Source organism: Somniosus microcephalus, chromosome 1 (assembly GCF_052327205.1).
Source record: "Somniosus microcephalus isolate GS21.2 chromosome 1, FLI_Smic_1.0, whole genome shotgun sequence".
Lineage (NCBI taxonomy): Eukaryota > Metazoa > Chordata > Chondrichthyes > Squaliformes > Somniosidae > Somniosus > Somniosus microcephalus.
This window is the reverse complement of record NC_140987.1, coordinates 339,299,030-339,324,357: the sequence shown is the minus strand read 5'-3', so window position 1 is coordinate 339,324,357 and position 25,328 is coordinate 339,299,030. Positions and strand designations below refer to the sequence as shown.

At 44.5% G+C, this 25,328-nt stretch overlaps 1 long non-coding RNA gene across 1 annotated transcript in view; it reads left to right on the top strand.

The window, feature by feature from the left end:
* The first annotated feature begins 10,531 nt into the window (after window positions 1-10,531).
* The window catches only part of LOC147124930 (uncharacterized), a 126,638-nt gene continuing 111,841 nt past the window's right edge, over window positions 10,532-25,328 (top strand). The window contains exon 1 of the long non-coding RNA XR_015080680.1: window positions 10,532-10,633. This is a non-coding gene — a long non-coding RNA (uncharacterized LOC147124930). The remainder of the gene's footprint in view (window positions 10,634-25,328) is intronic.

The window sequence follows — 25,328 nt, the reverse complement described above, 5'->3', positions numbered from 1 at the left end:
TAGGGGAAAGTGGCCTGTAGTCCGTTCTGGTCAACCATCCGGTCCATCTCCCGTTGGAAAACCGAGACCCCGTTGGTGACACCAAAGGGGACCCTAAGGAATTGGTAGAGGCGGCCATTCGCCTCGAAGGTGGTGTACTGGCTGTCCTCCGGGCTGATGGGGAGTTGGTGGTAGGCCGACTTGAGGTCGATGGTCGAGAATACGCGGTATTGTGCAATCTCATTGACCATGTCCGATATGCGGGGGAGGGGGTATGCGTCCAGCTGGGTGTATCTGTTTATGGTCTGGCTGTAGTCGATAACCAGGCGATTTTTGTCGCCGGTCTTGACTACCACCACCTGGGCACGCCAGGGGCTGCTGCTCCCCTCAATAATGCCCTCTTTCAGGAGTCGCTGCACCTCAGAGCTAATGAAGGCTCTGTCCCCAGCGCTGTACCGCCTGCTCTTAGTAGCGACAGGTTTGCAGTCGGGGGTGAGGTTAGCGAACAGGGAAGGTGGCGGTACCTTGAGGGTGGATAGGCTGCAGGTGTTACGCGGTGGGCGGTTTAACTTTCGCTGGTTGTCGACTGTGAGTGGGGGGAGGGGTCCACCGTATGCTAGGGTTACACTTTGGAGGTGGGATTGGAAGTCCAGCCCTAGTATGACGGCAGCGCACAGCTGGGGGAGTACGAGGAGTTTAAAATTTTTATACTCTGTCCCTTTAACCGACAATGTCACGACACAGTAGCCGCTGATGTCTGTGGCGTGCGACCTCGATGCCATCGAGATGCGGCTGCGCGTTGGCAGGACGGGGAGGGAGTAGTGGCTCACCGTGTCTGGGTGGATGAAGCTCTCCGTGCTTCCGCTGTCGAACAGGCAGGTCGTGGCGTGGCCGTTGACTTTGATGTCCATCATTGAGCTGGCCAGGTGGTGCGGGCGGGCTTGATCCAGGGTCACGGAAGCTAGGGTGTAGATGAGCGCGTCGTTGTCATGACAAGATGGCGGCCCCCGTAGTTCACATGAGGCTCTGTTTAAATCGTTTGCCCCGCACAAGGATGGCCGCCCCTGCTGTTCCCATGAGGCTCTGCAGGCTTCGGCTGCCCCGCACAAAGATGGCCGCCCCTGGTTTTCCCATGAGGCTCTGCAGGCTTCGGCTGCCCCGCACAAAGATGGCCGCCCCTGGTTTTCCCATGAGGCTCTGCAGGCTTCGGCTGCCCCGCACAAAGATGGCCGCCCCCAGGGTTCGCATGAGGCACTGCTGGCTTCTGAGGATTTGCTTCTGCAGGCCTTGGAGAAGTGGCCTTTCTTGAGGCAGGTTTTGCAGGTCGAGTTTTTGGCTGGGCAGCGCGACCTCGGATGCTTCTCCTGGCCGCAAAAGAAGCAGCCAGTGGCCCGATCGGGGTTGCCTGATGTCGGGGCCGGTACCGGGGCTAGCGGGCCCGGTCGGATCCGTGATGCAGACGCTGAGGTAGGTCCCGGGGGCAGCGCTGTGAAGGGTGGTGGGGTGGGGGTCGGGCCCGAGTCCCAGGGTCGCGAATAGTACCTGGCAAACGCTTCCTGGTCTTGCTGGGTGGCCTCTAGGGTGAGGGCGAGGGCTTCGGCCTTGTCCAGGTCTATGTCCTTAGCTTCAAGCAGTCTTTGCCGTGTGTAGTCGGAACGTAGGCCTCTCACCAAGGCGTCGCGGACATTGTCTTCCATGTTCGCAGTAGCCGTCACCGCTTTAAAGTCACAGTTCCTGCCGAGTTGTCTCAGCGCTCGTGAAAATTCAGCTATCGATTCTCCTGGCTGTTGCTGGCGAGATCTTAAGAGATGCCTAGTGTACATGTAGTTTACCGGGCTCCGGTACTGCTGTTTCAGTAGGTTGATGGCGTCGTCGTACGTAGTCATGTCCTGGATGAGTGTATATACTCTCGGGCTCGCTTGGGCTTTCAGGACTCTTAGTTTGGATCTCTGAGGGACGACGGCTTCCTCCAGGTACGATTCGAAGCAGTCCAGCCAGTGTTTGAAGTCGTTGGCTGAGTTTGGTGCCTGTGGGTTTAGATCCAGGTATGGTGGTTTCAAGGCTTGCAGCCAAGCCGGCTGGTGTGGCCCGTTGTCTGGAGGCTGCTGTTGCTGTGCTGCTGGGTGAGCTCCTTGCTGTTGCTGTTCATTATCAGACATCTTTAAAATTTAGTCAATAAAATTGATATGCCTATCAATTAGTCCAATAAAAGGCGACGAGTTAAGAACGTAACTGAAGGTTTTTATTGGCTAAATAACAGAGCCCACCCTCGTGGGTGATCCGATCCAACAGGGAGGAATACTAGCCAGTCAGCTACCTTTATACCTGGGCAGGTAATGGGCGGAGTCGGAGGTGGTCAGCCCAGGTATAACAGTGCGACAAGAGGCGACCTCGTGTAGTGATGTGACAGTGAGAACAGTGAGAACAATATACAGTGATAACTATAACAGTGGTTTACCACATACATACTTTGGTTCTTTCTTCACAAAGGAGGACACAAATTACCTTCCAGAGATTTCAGGGAACATAGGGTCTAATGAGAGGGAGGAATTGAATGAAATCAGTATTTGTAGGGAAATGGTGTTAGGGAAATTGACTGGATTGAAGGCCGATAAATCCCCAGGGCCTGATAATCTACATCCTAGGGTACTTAAGGAAGTGGCCCTAGAAATAGTCGATGCATTGTTAGTCATCTTCCAAAATTCCATAGACTTTGGAATCGTTCCCATGGATTGGAGGACAGCTAATGTAACCCCACTATTTAAAAAAGGTGGTAGAGAGAAAACGGGGAATTATAGACCGGTAAGCCTCACATCGATAGTGGGGAAAATGCTAGAATCCATTATAAAAGATGTAATAGCAGAGCACTTGGAAAACAGTGACAGGATCGGACAAAGTCAACATGGATTTACAAAAGGTAAATCATGCTTGACTAATCTACTGGAATTTTTTGAGGATGTAACTGATAGAATAGATAAGGGAGAACCAGTGGATGTGGTGTATTTGGACTTTCAGAAGGCTTTCGATAAGGTCCCGCATAAGAGATTGGCGTGCAAAGTTAAAGCACGTGGGATTGGGGGTAAGGTACTGACTTGGATAGAGAACTGGTTGGCAGACAGGAAGCAAAGAGTTGGAATAAATGGGTCTTTTTCCAAGTGGCAGGCAGGGTACCGCAGGGATCGGTGCTAGGACCCCAGTTATTCGCAATATATATTAATGATCTAGACGAAGGAACTAGATGTAATATCTCCAAGTTTGCAGACGACACAAAGCTGGGTGGGCATGTGTGCTGTGAGGAGGATGCAGAGAAATTCCAGTATGATTTGGATAGGTTGGGTGATTGGGCAGATGCATGGCAGATGCAGTATAATGTGGATAAATGTGAGGTTATCCACTTTGGTGGCAAAAACAGGAAGACAGATTATTATCTGAACGGCAATAGATTGGGAAAAGTTGAAGCGCAACGAGACCTGGGTGTCCTTGTGCACCATTCGCTAAAGGTAAGCATGTAGGTGCAGCAGGCGGTTAAGAAGGCAAATGGTATGTTGGCTTTCATAGCGAGAGGATTTGAGTACAGGAGCAAGGATGTCTTGCTGCAGTTGTACAGGGCCTTGGCGAGACCACACCTTGAGTATTGTGTGCAGTTTTGGTCGCCTTATCTGAGGAAGGATGTTCTTGCCATAGAGGGAGTGCAGCGAAGATTCACCAGATTGATACCTGGGATGGCAGGAATGACGTATGAAGAGAGATTGAGTCGATTAGGCTTATATTCGTTAGAGTTTAGAAGAATGAGAGGGGATCTCATTGAAACTTATAAAATTTTAACAGGACTAGACAGACTAGATGCAGGAAGGATGTTCCCGATGGCGGGGGAGTCCAGAACCAGGGGTCACAGTCTAAGGATAAGGGGTAAGCCATTTAGGACTGAGATGAGGAGGAATTTCTTCACCCAGAGAGTGGTGAACCTGTGGAATTCTCTATCACAGAAGGCAGTTGAGGCCAACTTACTAAATATATTCAAGAAGGAGTTAGATATATTTCTTAAGGCTAAAGGGAACAAGGGATATGGGGAGAAAGCAGGGACAGGGTACTGAATTTGGATGATCAGCCATGATCTCATTAAATGGTGGAACAGACTCAAGGGGCGAATGGCCTACTCCTGCTCCTATCTTCTATGTTCCTATATTTAAAGTAGAAGAAGAAGATAGCATGCTGTAAATCCCAAGGAAATTAATATTGAATCGGGGACAGGGACTCAATTAAATTAACGTATATATAATAACAGTAATGAAGAAAATAATGGCACTAAAGCGTGACAGATACTAAGGGCCAAAAGGTTTCCATCCCAGCGTTTTAAAGGAATTAGGTGAGCACAGTGCAGCTGCTCTAACTATAATCTTCCAAAGTCCTCTCGATTCAGGAACCGTTCCTTTAGATTGGAATATTGTGCATGTCACTCCATTTTTTAAGAATGGCAAGAGAGGGAAACCAGGGAATTATAGTTCAGTTAGTCTATTGTCTATTGTGGAGAAATTACTAGAGTCTATATTTAAGGATAGGGCGTCTGAACACCTCAAAAATTTTCAGTTGATCAGAGAGCCAGCATGGATTTGTGAATGGTACGTCATGCCTGAGAAACCTGATTGGATTTTTTGAAGAGGTGACTAAAGTAGTGTACAGGGGAATGTCTATTGATAGGGTATACAGGCAGAGGATGAGCTTGCTCAATATGACTGAGCAGCAGTGCTTCAGGAGGCTCAGGCTATCGCGCCAGGTCATTGCTGACATTTGCACATTGCTGGAAGAAGATCTGCTGCCCAGAGGTCCTGGTGGACACTCCTTACCAGTGGCTGTCAAAGTCACCACCACCCTCAACTTCTTCGTGTCAGGGATCCGCAGCAGACATTTGCGGGATCTTGCAGTCGGCCGCCCACAGATGCATCACCCAGGTGACGGACGCCATTTTTCACAAGTCAGCCAATTATATCAACTTTGTCACTGATGAAGCCAGTGTTACTGACCGGGCGCTCGGCTTTACGGCTCTGGCTGGCTTCCCACTGGAGCAGGTCATCATCATGTGGCCATGAAGGCACCCCCTCATCACCCAGGAGAGTTTGTGAACCGCAAGGGCTTCCACTCCCTCAATGTGCAGCTCGTCTGCAACTATAAAAAGATCATCATGCATTTGTGCACCAGATTCCCTGGCAGCTGTCATGACTCTTTCATTCTGCGCCAGTCCGCCCTCCCCCACCTCTTCGCAACTCCAAGCAGACTTTCTGGTTGGCTGCTTGGAGACAAGAGCTAGCCACTGAAGACGTGGCTCATGACACCCTTGAGGTAGCCAAGTACTGAGGTCGAGGATTGTTATAATGGTAGCCACATCTCCACCAGATGTGTCATAGAGCAAACAATAGGCATGCTGAAGATACGCTTCAGATGCCTTGACAGAGCTGGAGGAACCCTTCGGTACGCACCAGCCAGGGTCTCCAGAATCATCGTCGTCTGCTGCTTGCTGCACAACATAGCACAGCAGTGGGGATTTGAGCTGCTGGAGGAGCAAGGCACAGAGCACACAGCCTCTTCAGAGGAGGCGGAGTAGGTGGAAGACGAGGAGGAATCTCAGCTGGAGATGGCACCAGGAGTGGTGCACGCTATTGCCCGGGAGGCCCAGGATGGTCTCATCATGGCCAGATTTAATTAACTTGCTCCAATGCAGTCACATGGTTACCACATGCTGTACTAAGTTCTCCCCCAACAACACCATAAAGCATCCCTACAATGACCAAGCCATTCCTCTCACCCAAAGCCCCAATTCTTGAGGTTAAGCAATGTCTCACCATTCACTCCAAGTGACAAACTCACTTCCAAGGTTTGAGGCAAAAATGGACAAGACCCGAAAGAGGTGCAAAGAAAAACATTTATGTGTGTCTTCAAAATAACTGAAACTTAACACTAACCGTTTTTCATACACCCATGTGCATACCCGTATGCATCTACTTTTGTTTCATTTTTTTTCCCGAGCGCTTCTACGAGGTGCAACCCCTGTGGCTTCAGCAGAGGTAGGATCGGCTGCTCACCTCCCTGCTGCGACGTGTTAGACACTTTTGGTGGATGCCCTCTGGGTTTTGGAGCCTGCGATGTCTCTGCCAAAGTCTGCTCCTCCTGCGACTGTGCAGGGACAGACTCGGCCATCAGGATCCGAGGAAGCATGTGGGGCTCTGACAGAGGGGGAGGCAATGGGGGAGAAGTGTGAACACTTTGAGCAGAGCCACCACTTCCATGTCCCTGCTCACCATCATCCCTCTCATGGGCCACCTACACTTCCCTGCTAGCAAGGAGCTGGCGAGCACCTTGCTGCACAGCAGTGGGGCCATGAGGACCCACATCTACGTTTACATCCCTCCTTGAGAGGAGGTCTATGAGCACCTGCCATCTGTTGGCCACGGCTAGCATGTGCTCCTGTGACTAGCGCATTAGCTGCCCTATGCAGGTGGCCGTTCTTTCCATGGAAGAGCACATCATCGCCATCGCCTGCGACACAGTGGTGCTCATGTTGGAGATCGACTCCTCCATTCTCTGTAACTTTGCTCACATCGTGGCTGCAAAAGATGCCAGAGCCTCATGCAATTGTTGCTGCCCCCCCAAGATCGCCCTCTTTCTCAATGGCCCCCGAGGCTCAGCCACTGCATGCAGCTCAGCAGAGCTTGGAGCGCCCTTCGCCTATCAGCATGGAAGAGGACCTCCCTGCGTGCTCTGACTGCCTCCACCAGAGTATGGAGCGATGAGTCTGAAAAGCATGGTGCAGCCCTCTGCCTTTGGCTATCCATCCTTACAACTTTATAACAGTACTGTGGCCTTTGTTTGTCAGGCTCCACCCTCCTCTAGCAACCTTCCAATGATTTGAGTGCAAGGCTGCTTTAAGTATGTAGGCTGGAAATGAGACATGGATGACGTCATCAGACCCGAAAGAAAGAAAAAGAAAGACTTGAATTTATATAGCGCCTTTCACGACCATTTAATAGGGCCAGGAAATGCGCATGAGTCTTTCTATTGGGGTCATTAAGTTAAAGTCGCTCTGAACAATGTGCTGCTCAGAACATCGCATTCCTGACCCACTACGTGGTCCCCACGCATCCGACCTTACTCCAAGGTAACAATTCCAGCCACTGTTACTCAGAGAGAGCAATCCCTCTGGCTATCCTAATCAGAGGAAAGTGGCTGGACATGCTATGTGGCTTTTAAAATTGGTCTAATGAGCTCTAATTACTAAATTTAAAAAGATAACAAGATCACAAGTTAGAGACAGAGCGTTGGGTTGGATGCGTGCGGACTGCGTAGCGGGTCAGGCCACAGATGTTGCAAAGAATTTCCTGGGCCGTTGCCCTCTGCCCTCACATGGGTCCTACTCGCACAGCCTCCCGCTCGGTTCAGACCCTCTGTCCCCGGGTCCTGCTGCTCACTCACTCTTGTCTCTGTTAGTAGGTTGTGGATTCAAGTCCCACTCCAGGGACTTGAGCAAAAAATCCTAGCTGAGAATTCAGTGCAGTACTGACAGATTGGTGCACTGTTGGAGGTGCTACCTGTCAGATGAGACGTTAAACTATGCCCTCTCAGGTGGACATAAAAGATATCATGGCAATATTTTCAAGAAGAGCAGGGAAGTTCTCCTGGGTGTCCTGGCCAAAACTTATCCCTCAACCAACTCTTAAAAACAGATTAAATAGTTATTATCACATTGCTGTTTTTGGGATCTTACTGTGAATAAACGTATCTGCCATATTTCCTACATTACAACAATGACTACACTTCAAAAGTACTTAATTGGCTGTAAAGTACTTTAAGATATCCAGAGGTTGTGAAAGGAGTTATATAAATGTAAGTCTTTTTCTTTTTTCTTCTGTAAAGTCTTCACTCAGGCCCAGTTTCTCCAGTCTTTCCTCGTAACTCAATCCTTTGATGCCAGAGATTAGCCTCATGACTGCACTGTATCTATGGCTTGAATTCTTTCCCTTCTGTTTTCCCTGATCATGGGACTCCAGGAATGGTCTCAGCAGGACCACTTTTAGCATAAAATCCTCTGATGTACTGATCCAGCAATATACATTCAGGAATTGAAAATAAAAACAAGGAAATTATATTGAATTTGTACAAGACATTGATCAAGCTACAGATGGAGCATTGTGTGCAGTTTTTGAAACGAAGAGAGGAGAGTGAAGATTCACTAGAATGATAACAGAAATATGAAGTGATAGTTATGGAGAAGGGTTACTGGAATAGAGAAGGCAGTGGGAGGGGTTAACTAATATTTTGAAAATTCTGAAAGGTGTTAAGGTAAATGATGAAAGATTATTTCTACTGTTTGGCTAATTGATAAAAAGAGGACGTATGTCAGGATCACCATTAGAAGAATGGAGGGGGAAGTTATTAGAATTTTTTGCACAGTAGGTTTAAGAACAAAGGAACATAGGAACAGGAGTATGTCATTCAGCCCTTCGAGCCTGTTCCGCCATTCAATTAAATCTTAGTTGATCTGTATCTCAATTCCATTTACCTATCTTGGATCCAGCCTGTAGCACCTGTTTTTTAGGAGCTAATTGGCCTTCTAACACTCAAAAATGGGGTCTGAGATGTGTGCGCACACTTCTGACGGGAAGAGCGTCGGACACCATCGTGTTAAAGGGGCTTCTGCGTGCGCACCTAATGACCACCAGCAGCATGAAGAGCAGGCAGTTGATGACGTCAATTTTTGAAAGCCACACTCCAGCCTACATCCCATCTTAACCTCGAACAGCTGAACACATGTTAAATGGTATGAAAGACCCCTCCACCAGCGCTATTTAAAGGGATCATGAACTACTTTCAGGTTAGTTGCTGGATTATTGCTGATGCAATTCAACGCATTTTTAGAGCTTTCCTATACTTGTCTACAGTTTGAATAGTCTACAGGGAGTGGTCTGGCTGGTGCCGAAATACTTTTTTTAATTTAAAGGCTTGTGCTGCTTCCAGTGATGGCTGGCCTGCTAGAGTTTCCTCTGGAAATTGAGCATGACTGGGAGAATGAAGAGAGGCCACACAGAACAGGACAAGCTGCTAGAAGAGGGAGGAGAAGGGGCAGAAGGGTTCTCATCAGGAGGCCATATCCACTGAGGGTCTTTAGGGAGCCTACTTCAACCTCAATTTCAGCGCGGACCAATGCTTGAGACATCTTCACTTCACTAAAGAGGTTGTGACTGAAATCTACCAACTGCTGCAGCCACAACTGCAACCTCAGAGCAGGGCAAGGACAGCATTGCCTGTGGCTGTCAAGGTGACCATGGCTCTTAACTTTTATGCATCTGGTTTCTTCCAGGCTGCTGCTGGAGATATAACCAATATCTCGCAGTTTGCAGTAAACTTCTGCAGAAGGGAGGTCACTGAGGCCCTTTATACACAGAGACAGTTTCATCTTATTCCCTCATGCCAGAGACAAGTAGGCGGAGCGAGCATGAGGGTTTGCATGGATTGCAAGCTTCCCCATGGTGCAGGCTGCCATTGACTGCTCCCACATTGCCTTACATGTTCCTCATGTGAACTTGGCCATTTCATGAACCGATAGGGATTCCACTCCCTCAATGGGCAGCTGGTGTGCGACCAGAGGCAGCACATCATGAAGGTGAATGCTATTGTGGAAATAGTCACGATTTCTTCATTCTGCAGCAGTCCTCTATGTCACCTGTATTTGACCCATCATGGCAAGTCAAAGGCTGACTACTAGGCGACAAGGATTATACACTCATAACATGGCTCATGACCCATGCACACATGCACAGTCGGCCTACCATAAAAGCCAAGCAGCCGCAAGGAACATTATAGAGCACACCATCGGTGTCCTGAAGCAATGCTTCCATTGCGTGACACTGCCCTGTGTTGACCCCCTCTCTCCTGTGGAGCTCCAGGCCATTGAGGAGAAGGCTGCTGTTGTGGTTGCTGCTGCTGCGAGTGTTGTGGCTGGTGTTGCTGGTGGTGGGGCTCATTTTGGTCCAATGCTAAGGACCAAGGTGAGACAGTATAAGCGGCACCCATGCTGATGTGGTAGATGGCAGGTAAAATGGAGATCCAAGGGCCAATCCCTCAATGTTGTGATAGTGAGTAGTAATGTGGTAAGTGGCTTCCGAGGTTTCAAAAATGACCTGCAAACTGCTGACACCTAAATCTGTGAACAAGCTGGAGTGAGCAAGATCTTTTCCATGAGGCAATGAATGAGGTGTAACATTGCAGTATTTATGTGCTTTCCCAGCTGTCAATGACTGAACTCACCAATGGCCACTGAACTTCCGCCTCCCCATCACAGTGAGGTATCCGACCTCTGTGAATCCTGTGCTACTGCAGTTAAAGTCAAAAGTTGGCATTAAAATCACACTTGAGGGCCTCTAAGCAAGCACTTAATGATTGCAATGAGGTCGCACGCCTCTGCGAATCGGGTCCGTGTCACGCCTGCCGCCTCGCGCCTGAGTTAAATACTCGAGGCGACAGGATGACGGTGTGTTCCTGACCTGCTAACTATTTCCGGCAGTTTTATTGCCAACCTGCCCCCAAACCCGCACGCACGGCAAGGGAAAATCCCGGCCATGTTTTCAACTGGTTTGACAGAAGAGGAGGAGACAGCTCAGATAAGGTAGATATCCAGGTAGAAGGAGTCGCGAAGGAATTATATTGGTCTCTCTCAAGAGCAGATTGTGAAGAGATTATGTCGGCAAAGCGCACATCCAAATATCACAGAGTATATATGAGTTATATAAAATGAATGATACGGCTCAACGTGTGAGCAATTTAACACACTTTGTGACATTGGGATGTGCGCATACTCTGTGTCTCAGTATAACTGGAGCAGACAGTCTCAGTATAACAGGAACAGACAGTCTCAGTATAACTGGAACAGACAGTCTCAGTATAACTGGAACAGACAGTCTCAGTATAACTGGAACAGACAGTCTCAGTATAACTGGAACAGACAGTCTCAGTATAACTGGAACAGACAGTCTCAGTATAACTGGAACAGACTGACTCAGTATAACTGGAACAGACTGACTCAGTATAACTGCAGCAGACAATCTCAGTACAACTGGAATAGAAAGTCTCAGTATAACTGGAGTAGACAGTCTCAACATAACTGGAACAGACAGTCTCACTATAACTGGAACAGACAGTCTGACTGTTACTGGAACAGACAGTCTCAGTGTAACTGGAACAGACAGTCTCAGTATAACTGGAACAGACAGTCCCAGTATAACTGCAACAGTCTCAGTATAAGTGGAAAAGATATTCTCAATACTGGAACAGACAGCCTTATTATAACTGTAGCAGTCTCAGTTTAATGAACATACCACCTGAGTATAATTGGAACAGACAGTCTCAGTAAAACTGGAACAGATAGTCTCAGTATAACTGGAACAGACAGTCACTGGAACAGACAGTCTCAATATAACTGGAAGAGACAGTCCCAAATAACTGGAACAGACAATCTCAGCATATATGGAACAGATATTCTCAGTATAATTGGAGCAGACAGTCTCACTATACCTGGAAGTGACAGTCTCAGTATAACTGGAACAGACAGTCTCAATATAACTGGAACAGACAGTCCCAGTATAACTGCAACAGACAGTCTCAGTATAAGTGGAAAAGATATTCTTAATATAACTGGAGCAGACAGCCTTATTATAACTGAAGCAGTCTCAGTATAACAAACATACCACCTGAGTATAATTGGAACAGAGTCTCAGTAAAACTAGAACAGACAGTCTCCATATAACTGGAACAGACAGTCCCAGTATAACTAGAGCAGGCAGTCTCAGTATAACGAGACCAGGCAGTCTCAGTATAACTAGAGCAGACATTCTCACTATACCTGGAACAGACAGTCTCAGTATAACTGGAACAGACAGTCTCAATATAACTGGAACAGACAGTCCCAGTATAACTGCAACAGACAGTCTCAGTATAAGTGGAAAAGATATTCTTAATATAACTGGAGCAGACAGCCTTATTATAACTGAAGCAGTCTCAGTATAACAAACATACCACCTGAGTATAATTGGAACAGACAGTCTCAGTAAAACTAGAACAGACAGTTTCAGTATAACTGGAACAGACAGTCTCCATATAACTGGAACAGACAGTCTCCATATAACTGGAACAGACAGTCCCAGTATAACTGGAGCAGGCAGTCTCAGTATAACAAGACCAGGCAGTCTCAGTATAACTAGAGCAGACATTCTCAGTATGACTGACACAGACAGTCTCAATATAACTGGAACAGACAGTCTCACAATAACTAACAGACAGTTTCACTATAACTGGAACAGACAGTCTCCATATAACTAGAACAGACAGTTGCAGTATAACTGGTACAGACAGTCTCAGTATAACTGGAACAGACAGACATTGTATAAATGGAGCAGACAGTCTCAGTATAACTGGAACAGGCAGTCTCAGTATAACTGGAACAGACAGTCTCAGTGTAACTGGAACAGACAGTCTCAGTGTAACTGGAACAGACAGTCCCAAATAACTGGAAAAGACAATCTCAGCATAAATGGAACAGACAATCTCAGTAAAACTGGAACAGACAGTCTCACTATAACTGGAACAGACAGTTTCATTATAACTGGAACAGACAGACTCAGTATAACTGGAGCAGAGAGTCTCAATATAACTGGAACAGACAGTCCCAGTATAACTGGAAAAGACAGTCTCAGTATAACTGGAACAGACAGTCCCAGTATAACTGGAACAGACAGTCCCAGTATAACTGGAACAGACAGTCTCAGTATAACTGGAACAGACAGTCTCAGTATAACTGGAACAGACAGTCTCAGTGTAACTGGAACAGACAGTCTCAGTGTAACTGGAACAGACAGACTCAGTATAACTGCAGAAGACAGTCTCAGTCTAACTGGAACAGACAGTCTCAGTATAACTGGAACAGACAGTCTCAGCATAATTGGAACAGACAGTCTCAGTGCAACTGGAACAGACAGTCTTAGCATAACTGAAACAGACCGACATAGTATAACTGGAGCAGACAGTCTCAATATAACTGGAACAGACAGTCTCAGTATAACTGGAACAGCCAATCTCAGTATAACTGGAACAGACAGTTTCAATATAACGTGAACAGACAGTCTCAGTATAACTGGAACAGACAGTCCCAGTATAACTGGAACAGACAGTCTCAGTATAGGTGGAACAAATATTCTCAGTATAACTGGAGCAGACAGTCTTAGTATAACTGGAGCAGACAGTCTCAGTATAACTGGAACATACAGCCTCAGTATAATTGGAACAGACAGTCTCAGTATAACTCGCACAGATAGTCTCCCTATAACTGGAAGTGACAGTATCAATATAACAGGAACAGACAATCTTAGCATAACTGGAACAGACAGTCTCAGTATAACTGGAAGAGACAGTCTCAATATAACTGGAACAGACAGTCTCACTATAACTGGAATAGACAGTCTCAGTATAACTGGAACAGACAGCCTCAGTGTAACTGGAGCAGACAGTCTCAGTATAACTGGAACAGACAGTCTCAGTATAACTGGAACAGACAGTCTCAGTATAATTGGAACAGACAGTCTCAGTATAATTGGAACAGACAGTCTCAGTGGAACTGGAACAGACAGTCTCAGTATAACTGGAACAGGCAGTCTCAGTATAACTGGAACAGCCAATCTCAGTAGAACTGGAACAGACAGTTTCAATATAAAGTGAAAAGACAGCCTCACTATAACTGTAACAGACAGTTTCAGTATAACTGGAACAGACAGTCTCCATATAACTGGAACAGGCAGTCACAGTATAACTGGTAGAGACAGTCTCAATATAACTGAAACAGACAGTCTCACTAACTGGAACAGGCAGTCTCACTATAACTGGAACAGAGAGTCCAAGTATAACTGCAACAGAGAGTCGCAGTACAACTGGAACAGACAGTCTCAATATAACTGGATGAGACGGTCTCACTGTAACTGGAACAGACATTTTCAGTATAACTGGGACAGACAGTTTCAATATAACTTGAACAGAGAGTCTCAGTACAACTGGAACAGACAGTCTCACTATAACTGGAACAGACAGTCTCAGTGTAACTGGAGCAGACAGTCTCATTATAACTGGAACAGACAGTCTCAATATAACTGGAACAGACAGACTCAGTATAACTGCAGAAGACAGTCTAAGTATAACTGGAACAGACTGTCTCAGTATAACTGGAACAGACTGTCTCAGTATAACTGGAACAGACTGTCTCAGTATAACTGGAACAGACTGTCTCAGTATAACTGGAACAGACTGTCTCAGTATAACTGGAACAGACTGTCTCAGTATAACTGGAACAGACTGTCTCAGTATAACTGGAGCAGACAGTATCAGTATAACTGGAACAGACAGTCTCAGTATAACTGGTACAGACAGTCACAATATAACTGGATCAGACAGTCTCACTATAACTGGAACAGACAGTGTCAGTATTACTGGGACAAACAGTTTCAATATAATTGGAACAGAGAGTCTCAGTATATGTGGAACAGACAGTCTCAGTATAACTGGAACAGACAGTCCCAGTATAACTGGAACAGACTGTCTCAGTATAACTGGAGCAGGCAGTCTCAGTAGAACTGGAGCAGACAGTCTCAGTATAACTGGAGCAGACAATATCAGTATAACTGGAACAGACAGTCTCAGTATAACTGGAACAGACAGTCTCAGTATAACTGGAACAGACAGTCTCAGTATAACTGGAACAGACAGACTCAGTATAACTGGAGTATACAGTCTCAGTATAACTGGAACAGACAGTCTCAGTATAACTGGAACAGACAATCTCAGTATAAATGGAACAGACAGTTTCAGTATAACTGGAACAGACAGTCTCAGTATAACTGGAACAGACAGTCTCAGTGTAACTGGAGCAGACAGTCTCAGTATAACTGGAACAGACAGTCTCAGTATAACTGGAACAGACAGTCTCAATATAACTGGAACAGACAGACTCAGTACAACTGCAGAAGACAGTCTCAGTATAACTGGAACAGACTGTCTCAGTATAACTGGAACAGACAGTCTCAGTATAACTGGAACAGACAGTCTCAGTATAACTGGAACAGACAGTCTTAGCATAACTGGAACAGACAGACATTGTATAGCTGGAGCAGACAGTCTCATTATAACTGGAACAGACAGTCTCAATATAACTGGAACAGACAGACTCTGTATTGATTTCTTTGTGGGTTCAATGATGAGACATTTATGAAAGAAAATGAGTTTTAATCTAAAGTCTGTTCAACTCTTTATACAGCTTTACAGGAGACACGATGCTAGTGATCCATCTGGAACTAAACTAAACTAGACTGCCTTGCTTGTCTCGGTCACATGCCCTCTGCTGGTCAGGCACAAGCAATCAATACATGCAAACATGCTGTTAAGGCATCATAATCGAACAGGCAAATACCATCTCTATTTGCTGATATCATTACATCTCCTTTTCTTAAAACAAAAGTATTTTACTTTTAACTAACAACATGTTTTCTTTGTATTAATCTGCATTTTAACTGTAACACTTAATGCACTTACATTATCATTATCATGATCAAGGTTTTTTAACCTTGCTTTGTGTGTTCACATGAAATATGTCAATACACTAGAACTTGAAGAAAGAATAAGATAACATTACTTCCTTCTATAACAATAGTCCTTAAATTTGCTCAATGAGTCTCTCAGGAGGCTTTACATGTCTTGAGGATTTTCTGATTGATTGTCCTTGAATCTGAGTTGTTGCCTCAGATGATGGTTTCTCAGCTGTGTGATCAGGTTGTTCAACAGTATCAGTCTCTTGACCTGCTGTGGCTGGTCCCATGAGAAGATCTCGACGATTTCTTCTCAGAACAGCACCCTCATCTGTCTGAATGGTGTATGATCTTGGTTGAACTTCACTCAGGACAGTTCCCTTCCGAGTCCATGTGTTTGTTTTGTCTTTGAACCTTACTTGGTCACCAGTGTGGAGTTCAGGTAGGTTTTGTGTTCCTCTGTCATAGTAGTACTTTTGCTTTTCTTTCTGCTGCTCTTTGAACTTCCTCACTTTCTCCCCCTCTTTTGTTTTCAGGAGGTTCTCCGGGATGGGTAGGTTTGACCTTAGCATACGTCCCATAAGGAGTTGGGCTGGTGACATACCACACTCGAGCGGCGTTGTGCGGTATACAAGCATGCTCTGGTAGAAGTCAGTTCCACTGTCTTTTGCCTTGTACATTAGTCTTTTCACTGTGTTTGCGGGCTCTCCTGGGTCAACAGCTCTGGACAACGTGTCTGCTGTATACATCAGCTTACCCAGTGTGTACGCAACATTCAGTTCATCATAGACTGTCTCTCCTTCGCTTTCCACAACGAGGACTCTCTTTACCAGGTTCAGTCTCTCACAGGCTTTTAAACCTAGTATGGCTTGCACATCCTTTGGCACCACGATTAATGCTAGCGTGTGCTCTCTGTCCTTGTGTGTTACTTTGACAATGCATCTTCCTTTCACTGGTATATCAGTACCTGAGTATCCTGTCACTTTCACTTTTATTCCATGTATCTTTGGTTTGGGTCTAATTTTCTTAAAATCAGTCTCTGACATCACATTAACTTGTGCTCCAGTATCCAATTTAAATGGAATGTGTATGTCATTCACTTTTAGTGTCAACATCCAGCCTCTTTCTTCTTTTTTGTTTTCAGACACAACATCTACATTGAACTCCTCTATCTCGCTTTCATCTACTGCATGGACCTTGCTTTGTTGCACTTGGTTCTTGCAGCAATGGGCATAATGGTTGTTTTTGTTGCAACTATTGCATGTTTTACCATATGCTGGACACATTTTTGGTGGCTGCTGTGTACCGCATCAACTACATGTCTTTCGATTGTCCCTTTCATTTTCGTTCGCTGGCCACGCCTCTTTTTTCACATTGGCGCTCGTTTTGTTAAACGGTTTGTATCCGTTCTTTCTCACTGCATCCACGTTGCAGCTATTGTCACTGAACAGCTCCTTTGCCTGCAACTTCACAGTCTCTGTAGCCCTACACAGTGCTATGGCTTTTCCAAGGTCTAGATCTTGCTCTCTTAGCAGTCTTTCCCTTAGACCATTATCTGGAATACCACACACCAGTCTGTCTTTTATCAGCGAGTCTGTCAGTCCCCCAAATTCACACGATTTGCTTCTGTTTCTCAGTTCTGTCACATACTGATCAATAGTCTCACCCGTTTTCTGTACACATGTGAAAAATCTGTGCCTCTCAAACGTCACGTTACTTTTAGGTATGCAGTAGGCCTCAAACTGTTCCATTATTTTATCTATCTGCATTTTGTCTCCATCAGCAGCGAATGTGAAGTTATTATACACCTCCAGTGCTTCATCACCCACGACATGTAAGAACACTGACGATTTCTTATTATCACTTTTCTCGTCAGCTCCGATTGCTGATAAATACAACCCCACACGTTGTTTGAAACTTCTCCAATTTTCAGCCACATTACCTGTCAACTGAAGCGTCGCCGGTGGGAGTAAATCTTCCATTTTTCACTTCGTTAGCTATTCTCCAATGGTAAGCAAAGATGTTCTCTTTTGGCTTGCTAATTTGTGGAGAGCTGATTTAACTTCAGATTTTTTCTCTTCATCTCTTTCAGCCACTTCTGACACCATGTATTGATTTCTTTGTGGGTTCAATGACGAGACATTTATGAAAGAAAATGAGTTTTAATCCAAAGTCTGTTCAACTCTTTATACAGCTTTACAGGAGACATGATGTTAGTGATCCATCTAGAATGAAACTGAAACTAAACTAGATTGGCTTGCATGTCTCGGTCACATGCCCTTTGCTGGTCAGGCACAAGCAATCAATACATGCAAACATGCTGTTAAGGCATCATAATCGAACAGGCAAATACCATCTCTATTTGCTGATATCATTACAGACTCAGCATAACTGCAGAAGACAGTCTCAGTATAACTGGAACAGACTGTCTCAGTATAACTGGAACAGACTGTCTCAGTATAACTGGAACAGACTGTCTCAGTATAACTGGAACAGACTGTCTCAGTATAACTGGAACAGACAGTCTCAGTATAACTGGAACAGACAGTCTCAGTATAACTGGAACAGACAGTCTCAGTATAACTGGAACAGACAGTCTCAGTACAACTGGAACAGACAGTTTCAATATAACGGGAACAGACAGTCTCAGTATAACTGTAACAGACAGTCCCAGTATAACTGGAACAGACAGTCTCAGTATCGGTGGAACAGATATTCTCAGTATAACTGGAGCAGACAGTCTTGGTATAACTGGAGCAGACAGTCTCAGTAGAACTGGAGCAGACAGTCTCAGTATAACTGGAACATACAGCCTCAGTATAATTGGAACAGACAGTCTCAGTATAACTCGAATAGACAGTCTCACTGTAACTGGATGTGACAGTCTCAGTATAACAGGAACAGAAAATCTCAGCATAACTGGAACAGACAGTCTCAATATAACTGGAACAGACAGTCTCACTATAACTGTAACAGACAGTTTCAGTATAAATGGAACAGACAGTCTCCATATAACTGGAACAGGCAGTCTCACTATAACTGGAACAGACAGTCTCACTATAACTGGAACAGACAGTCTCAGTGTAACTGGAGCAGACAGTCTCAGTATAACTGGAACAGACAGTTTCAGTATAACTGGAACAGACAGTTTCACTATAACTGGAACAGACAGTCTCAGTGTAACTGGAGCAGAGAGTCTCATTATAACTGGAACAGACAGTCTCAATATAACTGGAACAGACAGACTCAGTATAACTGCAGAAGACAGTCTCAGAATAACTGGAACAGACTGTCTCAGTATAACTGGAACAGACTGTCTCAGTATAACTGGAACAGACAATCACAGTATAACTGGAACAGACAGTCTCAGTATAGCTGGAGCAGACAGTCTCAGTGTAACTGGAGCAGACAGTCTCAGTCTAACTGGAACAGACAGTCTCAGTATAACTGGAACAGACAGTCTCAGTATAATTGGAAGAGACAGTCTCAGTACAACTGGAACAGACAGTCGTAGCATAACTGAAACAGACAGACATAGTATAACTGGAACAGCCAATCTCAGTATAACTGGAACAGACAGTTTCAATATAACGTGAACAGACAGTCTCAGTATAACTGGAACAGACAGTCTCAGTATAACTGGAACAGACAGTCCCAGTATAACTGGAACAGACAGTCTCAGTATAGGTGGAACAAATATTCTCAGTATAACTGGAGCAGACAGTCTTAGTATAACTGGAGCAGACAGTCTCAGTATAACTGGAACATACAGCCTCAGTATAATTGGAACTGACAGTCTCAGTATAACTCACACAGATAGTCTCCCTACAACTGGAAGTGACAGTCTCAGTATAACAGGAACAGACAATCTTAGCATAACTGGAAGAGACAGTCTCAGTATAACTGGAAGGGACAGTCTCAATATAACTGGAACAGACAGTCTCACTATAACTGGAACAGACAGTTTCAGTATAAATGGAACAGACAGACTCCATATAACTGGAAAAGGCAGTCGCAGTATAACTGGTATAGACAGTCTCAAAACAACTCAAACAGACATCCTCACTATAACTGGAAGAGACAGTCTCAGTATAACTGGAACAGACAATCTCACTATAACTGGAACAGACAGTCTCAGTGTAACTGGAGCAGAGAGTCTCAGTATAACTGGAACAGACAGTCTCAGTATAATTGGAACAGACAGCCTCAATATAACTGGAACAGACAGTCTCACTATAACTGCAACAGACAGTTTCAGTATAAATGGAACAGACAGACTCCATATAACTGGAGCAGGCAGTCGCAGTATAACTGGTATAGACAGTCTCAATATAACTGAAACAGACATCCTCACTATAACTGGAAGAGACAGTCTCAGTATAACTGGAGCAGACAGTTTCAGTATAACTGGAACAGACAGTCTCAGTATAATTGGAACAGACAGCCTCAATATAACTGGAACAGACAGACTCAGTATAACTGCAGATGACAGTCTCAGTATAACTGGAACAGACTGTCTCAGTATAACTGGAACAGACTGTCTCAGTATAACTGGAACAAACAATCTCACTATAACTGGAACAGACAGTCTCAGTGTAACTGGAGCAGACAGTTTCAGCATAACTGGAACAGACAGTCTCAGTATAATTGGAACAGACAGTCTCAGTATAACTGGAACAGACAGCCTCAATATAACTGGAACAGACAGACTCAGTATAACTGGAACAGACAGTCTCAGTGTAACTGGAGCAGACAGTCTCAGTATAACTGGAACAGAGAGTCTCAGTATAACTGGAACAGACAGTCTCAGTATAATTGGAACAGACAGACATAGTATAACTGGAGCAGACAGTCTCAGTATAACTGGAACAGACAGTCTCAGTATAACTGGAACTGCCAATCTCAGTATAATTGGAACAGACAGTTTCAATATAACGTGAACAGACAGCCTCACTATAACTGTAACAGACAGTTTCAGTATAACTGGAACAGACAGTCTCCATATAACTGGAACAGGCAGTCACAGTATAACTGGTAGAGACAGTCTCAATATTACTGAAACAGACAGTCTCACTAACTGGAACAGGCAGTCTCAGTATAACTGGAACAGAAAGTCTCACTATAACTGGAACAGAGAGTCCAAGTATAACTGCAACAGAGAGTCTCAGTATAACTGGAACAGGCAGTCTCAATATAACTGGATGAGACAGTCTCACTGTAACTGAAACAGACAGTTTCAGTATAACTGGGACAGACTGTTTCAATATAACTTGAACAGAGAGTCTCAGTATAAGTGGAACAGACAGTCTCAGTATAACAGGAAAAGACAGTCCCAGTATAACTGGAACAGACTGTCTCAGTATAACTAGAGCAGGCAGTCTCAGTAGAACTGGAGCAGACAGCCTCAGTATAACTGGAACAGACAGTCTCAGTATAACTAGAACAGACAGTGTCAGTATAACAGGAGCAGACAGACTCAGCATAACTGGAACAGACAGACTCAGTTTAACTGGAGAAGACAGTCTCAGTATACCTGGAGCAGTCTCAGTATAAGTGGAACAGACAGTCTCAGTATAACTGAAACAGACAGTCCCAGTATAACTGGAGCAGACAGTCTCAGTATAAATGGAACAGACATTCTCAGTATAACTGGAACAGACATTCTCAGTATAACTGGAACAGACAGTCTCAGTATAACTGGAACAGACAGACTCAGTATAACTGGAGCAGACAGTCTCAATTTAACTGGAACAGACAATCTCAGTAAAAATGGAACATACAGCCTCAGTATAACTGGTACAGACTGTCTCAATACAACTGGATCAGACAGTCTCACTATAACTGGAACAGACAGTTTCAGTAAAACTGGGACAGAGAGACTCAGTAGAACTGGAGCAGACAGCCCCAGTATAACTGGAACAGACAGTCTCAGTATAACTGGAACAGACAGCCTCAGTATAACTGGTACAGACATTCTCAGTATAACTGGAACAGACAGTGTCAGTATAACTGGAACAGACAGTCTCAGTATAACTGGAACAGACTGACTCAGTATAACTGGAACAGACTGACTCAGTATAACTGCAGCAGACAATCTCAGTACAACTGGAATAGAAAGTCTCAGTATAACTGGAGTAGACAGTCTCAACATAACTGGAACAGACAGTCTCACTATAACTGGAACAGACAGTCTGACTGTTACTGGAACAGACAGTCTCAGTGTAACTGGAACAGACAGTCTCAGTATAACTGGAACAGACAGTCCCAGTATAACTGCAACAGTCTCAGTATAAGTGGAAAAGATATTCTCAATACTGGAACAGACAGCCTTATTATAACTGTAGCAGTCTCAGTTTAATGAACATACCACCTGAGTATAATTGGAACAGACAGTCTCAGTAAAACTGGAACAGATAGTCTCAGTATAACTGGAACAGACAGTCACTGGAACAGACAGTCTCAATATAACTGGAAGAGACAGTCCCAAATAACTGGAACAGACAATCTCAGCATAAATGGAACAGATATTCTCAGTATAATTGGAGCAGACAGTCTCACTATACCTGGAAGTGACAGTCTCAGTATAACTGGAACAGACAGTCTCAATATAACTGGAACAGACAGTCCCAGTATAACTGCAACAGACAGTCTCAGTATAAGTGGAAAAGATATTCTTAATATAACTGGAGCAGACAGCCTTATTATAACTGAAGCAGTCTCAGTATAACAAACATACCACCTGAGTATAATTGGAACAGAGTCTCAGTAAAACTAGAACAGACAGTCTCCATATAACTGGAACAGACAGTCTCCATATAACTGGAACAGACAGTCCCAGTATAACTAGAGCAGGCAGTCTCAGTATAACGAGACCAGGCAGTCTCAGTATAACTAGAGCAGACATTCTCACTATACCTGGAACAGACAGTCTCAGTATAACTGGAACAGACAGTCTCAATATAACTGGAACAGACAGTCCCAGTATAACTGCAACAGACAGTCTCAGTATAAGTGGAAAAGATATTCTTAATATAACTGGAGCAGACAGCCTTATTATAACTGAAGCAGTCTCAGTATAACAAACATACCACCTGAGTATAATTGGAACAGACAGTCTCAGTAAAACTAGAACAGACAGTTTCAGTATAACTGGAACAGACAGTCTCCATATAACTGGAACAGACAGTCTCCATATAACTGGAACAGACAGTCCCAGTATAACTGGAGCAGGCAGTCTCAGTATAACAAGACCAGGCAGTCTCAGTATAACTAGAGCAGACATTCTCAGTATGACTGACACAGACAGTCTCAATATAACTGGAACAGACAGTCTCACAATAACTAACAGACAGTTTCACTATAACTGGAACAGACAGTCTCCATATAACTAGAACAGACAGTTGCAGTATAACTGGTACAGACAGTCTCAGTATAACTGGAACAGACAGACATTGTATAAATGGAGCAGACAGTCTCAGTATAACTGGAACAGGCAGTCTCAGTATAACTGGAACAGACAGTCTCAGTGTAACTGGAACAGACAGTCTCAGTGTAACTGGAACAGACAGTCCCAAATAACTGGAAAAGACAATCTCAGCATAAATGGAACAGACAATCTCAGTAAAACTGGAACAGACAGTCTCACTATAACTGGAACAGACAGTTTCATTATAACTGGAACAGACAGACTCAGTATAACTGGAGCAGAGAGTCTCAATATAACTGGAACAGACAGTCCCAGTATAACTGGAAAAGACAGTCTCAGTATAACTGGAACAGACAGTCCCAGTATAACTGGAACAGACAGTCCCAGTATAACTGGAACAGACAGTCTCAGTATAACTGGAACAGACAGTCTCAGTATAACTGGAACAGACAGTCTCAGTGTAACTGGAACAGACAGTCTCAGTGTAACTGGAACAGACAGACTCAGTATAACTGCAGAAGACAGTCTCAGTCTAACTGGAACAGACAGTCTCAGTATAACTGGAACAGACAGTCTCAGCATAATTGGAACAGACAGTCTCAGTGCAACTGGAACAGACAGTCTTAGCATAACTGAAACAGACCGACATAGTATAACTGGAGCAGACAGTCTCAATATAACTGGAACAGACAGTCTCAGTATAACTGGAACAGCCAATCTCAGTATAACTGGAACAGACAGTTTCAATATAATGTGAACAGACAGTCTCAGTATAACTGGAACAGACAGTCCCAGTATAACTGGAACAGACAGTCTCAGTATAGGTGGAACAAATATTCTCAGTATAACTGGAGCAGACAGTCTTAGTATAACTGGAGCAGACAGTCTCAGTATAACTGGAACATACAGCCTCAGTATAATTGGAACAGACAGTCTCAGTATAACTCGCACAGATAGTCTCCCTATAACTGGAAGTGACAGTATCAATATAACAGGAACAGACAATCTTAGCATAACTGGAACAGACAGTCTCAGTATAACTGGAAGAGACAGTCTCAATATAACTGGAACAGACAGTCTCACTATAACTGGAATAGACAGTCTCAGTATAACTGGAACAGACAGCCTCAGTGTAACTGGAGCAGACAGTCTCAGTATAACTGGAACAGACAGTCTCAGTATAACTGGAACAGACAGTCTCAGTATAATTGGAACAGACAGTCTCAGTATAATTGGAACAGACAGTCTCAGTGGAACTGGAACAGACAGTCTCAGTATAACTGGAACAGGCAGTCTCAGTATAACTGGAACAGCCAATCTCAGTAGAACTGGAACAGACAGTTTCAATATAAAGTGAAAAGACAGCCTCACTATAACTGTAACAGACAGTTTCAGTATAACTGGAACAGACAGTCTCCATATAACTGGAACAGGCAGTCACAGTATAACTGGTAGAGACAGTCTCAATATAACTGAAACAGACAGTCTCACTAACTGGAACAGGCAGTCTCACTATAACTGGAACAGAGAGTCCAAGTATAACTGCAACAGAGAGTCGCAGTACAACTGGAACAGACAGTCTCAATATAACTGGATGAGACGGTCTCACTGTAACTGGAACAGACATTTTCAGTATAACTGGGACAGACAGTTTCAATATAACTTGAACAGAGAGTCTCAGTACAACTGGAACAGACAGTCTCACTATAACTGGAACAGACAGTCTCAGTGTAACTGGAGCAGACAGTCTCATTATAACTGGAACAGACAGTCTCAATATAACTGGAACAGACAGACTCAGTATAACTGCAGAAGACAGTCTAAGTATAACTGGAACAGACTGTCTCAGTATAACTGGAACAGACTGTCTCAGTATAACTGGAACAGACTGTCTCAGTATAACTGGAACAGACTGTCTCAGTATAACTGGAACAGACTGTCTCAGTATAACTGGAACAGACTGTCTCAGTATAACTGGAACAGACTGTCTCAGTATAACTGGAGCAGACAGTATCAGTATAACTGGAACAGACAGTCTCAGTATAACTGGTACAGACAGTCACAATATAACTGGATCAGACAGTCTCACTATAACTGGAACAGACAGTGTCAGTATTACTGGGACAAACAGTTTCAATATAATTGGAACAGAGAGTCTCAGTATATGTGGAACAGACAGTCTCAGTATAACTGGAACAGACAGTCCCAGTATAACTGGAACAGACTGTCTCAGTATAACTGGAGCAGGCAGTCTCCGTAGAACTGGAGCAGACAGTCTCAGTATAACTGGAGCAGACAATATCAGTATAACTGGA